Source organism: Anneissia japonica, unplaced genomic scaffold (genome assembly GCF_011630105.1).
Source record: "Anneissia japonica isolate Jap-2015-1 unplaced genomic scaffold, ASM1163010v1 scaffold288139_len110169_cov166, whole genome shotgun sequence".
Lineage (NCBI taxonomy): Eukaryota > Metazoa > Echinodermata > Crinoidea > Comatulida > Comatulidae > Anneissia > Anneissia japonica.
In genome coordinates, this window is record NW_022738338.1 from 1 (window position 1) to 3,724 (window position 3,724).

A 3,724-nucleotide genomic window follows, 5' to 3' on the forward strand; every position below is an offset into this window, starting at 1 on the left:
TGATACATGGCCGAAATTTCCGACCCCGACTCCGGTTGGGCGGGAGTACTCATTTACAACCTACTCACATTTAGACGAAATGAAATATGTTTTGCTATGTTAATGCTATGACTTGTTTTTAATTATTACAAAATCCTTCTTTATCAAGGTATTGATATTTCAAATGATATGATCAACGTTGCCAGACAAAAATATCAACGCGCAAACGTAACGTATGAAGTTGCAGACGCTAACAACTTTGTTGAAAAATTTCCCAAGTGGGAAGGTAGATTTGACAATGTTTTTTCAGTTCACGCTTTACACTGGGTACAGGATAAAGCTAGTGCAATGCGTAACATCTGCCTAAAAATCGACGGAGAGTGTTTTCTCTTGTTCTATGGACCGACACATCAAATGGTAGGCCAAAAACCTGATGAACTTCCCTATTATTTGAAACATCACAGCAATTGGAAGAAACACCTCAAGGTTTGCAAAATGTTTTATTACAATTAAAAAATAAGCGTTAACCAACTTAACATAAGTTATTGTTTGTTAAAATTACAAATTCGTTTATTTACTTTATAGGGTTACGTTCACAGAATGTACAATCAGTTTCGACCTAGATGACACCCGGAAGTTGTTGAAATCTGTAGGTTTTGAAGTACTTAGTGGAACGTCACATACTCCATGTGAAAATATAGACATCTCCAGTGAAGACGAATTAAAAGGTACGGTAAAGCATTTTATTTGACAGTAACACGTGACATGCCTAAATACGGTCAATAGGCACATCATGACTACTGTATTATGGGCATACAACATATTAAATAAGATTTGACAGAGCTTAGTAAGGCATAGTTTGCTGTACGGTATTACTGTAATTTAATTAGTCTTAACTCATTTAAAATATAGGCCTATATTCAAGTTCAAGTTTTATTTCAAAATATCATTATTGTAGCTTTGCAGCTAAATTGCGAATGATACATTAGGAAAAAAAATAGACCTGGGTCTATACATTGCACAAAGATTACGAAACAACATTTATATATAAGTTCAAAATATAAGGGTAAAAAAGATACATAACAGTGAAAATATATTGCTTTAAAAATTTAACATATTAAACTATGATTTAGGTTTAGGATGAACTGATTAATCTGGGCTTAATGTTAATATTGAGGTTCGAGTATTATACCTTACAAGCAGTGGCGGCGTCAGCGGGGGACAGGGGGAGTTTTAACCTCCGTCGGACAGGACGGGAGCCCCCTGTCGGTGGACGAATGACTAGGTCATCAGATAAAAAATAAAACAAAAATAATTTTCCTATCCAAATAACGTTATTTTGTCTACCAATCCATAATTGTGGTCTAAAAGCACATTTTGGACCATACTAAGGCACAAAAACTCTACTCCGGGCTGTCGACAAATTTCCGGTGCTTGGAAATCTAACATTTTACATGATTATTTTTTAAAACCTCCAATATTTTAATGAGAGAAATATTGCGAATTTTCAAAGTAGGTAAAATTATTTTTTTTTTATTTTCCAGAATACCTGCGTACACTCCTTGGGCACCTAGGATATTTGCCACAGCAGTACCATACAGAGTTTATTCAAGATGCGAGCGACTGGTGTTATAAAAACTTTCCCATCAATTAATTAGGAAATATATACAATAAGGTGACAGTAATTGTCGTTCATGCTGTAAAAAAGCAAATTGCGTCAGACACATAAAAAAAATGAATGGAATTCAAATTATATAGTCAATTGAAAAAACACAAGGCCTTTCGCGGTTATGACGATTACATTGTAAGGAATGGGCCTGATGGAGGCTGGGCTTTTTTTCTTTCAAAGATATGAATCAATTTATATTCAATGAATGTCTACAATGTCAGTCGCTTGAAGCACACAATCAACAGATCCAAGTTCCACATACATTTTTATTTATAAATATTAACAGTGGACAATATTGACAGATGAATTCGCAATCCACCTAGTTAACAATGACATAATACTCTTTACTAAAAACATCTAACGTTATGATTAAAATATACAAATTGAAATATTTATATACATTTAAAAATGACATAATAATAAAAATAGTAATAAAATATCGGTCTTCTTTTCACATAATGGCTCTTGCTATTTTGTCCATATCATTAATTGTTGTCACGTCACAAAAAAAAAAAAATATTACGATGTAAGTTAAAATAAGACAAGGTATGGAATGTCAATGCTTAATATGTTATTCTAGGTCTAGGTAGAAATTACTTCATTGGTTAAAAAAGATATCTTTTATTTGCACATGTTAAAAGTATGTGTGTAATTTTCTGCATACACAAGTACTAAATACAGTGGTGTTGCATGAACCCCCATTGTCTAATTCCATATTATAATTTGCATATGCAAACTAAGCTAATGTGATTGAATTCAGAAAACAGCCGGGAAGAGGCACATGTCAGCATATGTTTTTACGCTAAAGTTTAGTGGGAGGTGGCTTAGTGGAAAATTCACATTTTCGGCCAACTTAAACTCATAAAAAAAAGCATCCCCAATTAACTACACCAGACATTTTATTCCCGGACGTTGACCTCCGAGGCTTATATACATACTGTAGGTGGCCCCTTAGCTTAACCACCACTGACTAAGGCATTGTGAAACCTTACTATTGTGTATAAGTATAACAACGGTGATCCTTGTTTAGCATGTGAATACATCAGCTGGATTTCACACTGATTAATATGATCATACATAAGCTGTAAATACCCGACCACTTTTTACCCACAATTTACTGAGGTAATAATTGAGATAAAAACGTAACATTTACACTTTCTCCTGTTAAAATTTCTGACATTTCGAACTAAATAATAAAAAAATATAGTAAACACTGCAATACCAATGATAATACCATCCAATACCAATAATAATATTATTATGGTAATTATAATAAAACTATAAGTATTATTGGCCTATAAAATAACATTATTATGATAGTAATAAAAATTAATATTTATAAAATTAATACAGTACTAATAATTAATACACACTGATAAAATTAATTGCATTAATATAACAGAAATTCAATATGTCAATAATAATTGATTAGATTAGATAATATCAATATTTGAGTACTTATGACTAATGTCCTATTCAATTCAATTATAATTAAAGAAAACGTATCAGTAATTATTGTAATCTCTTTCGTTCAATATTGACACGCGAAGTTGACAATATAATACGTGTAGCATGCAGGCGACATGAGGCCTGACCACAATTTTCTTGTTGCCCGCGAAAGTAATTGTAAAACTATTTGTGCGGTCTGCTTACCATTCCTCGCTCAAAAACGCACCATTGTTGTCGCTAATAACCTGTAAAAGTGTTCTGATATAAAAAGAGTAATAGGCCTACAATAATAATTCAATTTAAAACATTCTTGTTCGAATGTTCTAAAATTAAACACTTTGGTTCATTCTTGGTTTAAGACTTTCTTGTTTCCCTTTAAACTGAGTAATATGCTTGATATTGATTGTTTTTGTAGTTTTGTTTTTTAGAAGAGTATAGATTTAGAGGATAGTTTACCTAAAAAAAAAAACAACTTCATCACAATAATAGTTACAATATTCATAATTGTTTTAAAAATGAGGTTAAAAAACAATCAGCCCCGCTCTACTACAGTGGCATATCTAGGGGCTGTCTCTTATACACATCTGATACCGGTCAGTTCTAGTATGTGAACTCTTGTATTCTTTA

General features: G+C 32.2%; 1 protein-coding gene across 1 annotated transcript in view; it reads right to left on the reverse strand.

The window, feature by feature from the left end:
- Positions 1-527: 527 nt before the first annotated feature.
- LOC117117534 (transmembrane protein KIAA1109-like) overlaps positions 528-3,724 on the reverse strand; it is a gene marked incomplete in the record, with an annotated part of 61,507 nt that continues 58,310 nt past the window's right edge. The window contains 1 exon segment of the mRNA XM_033261851.1: positions 528-3,664.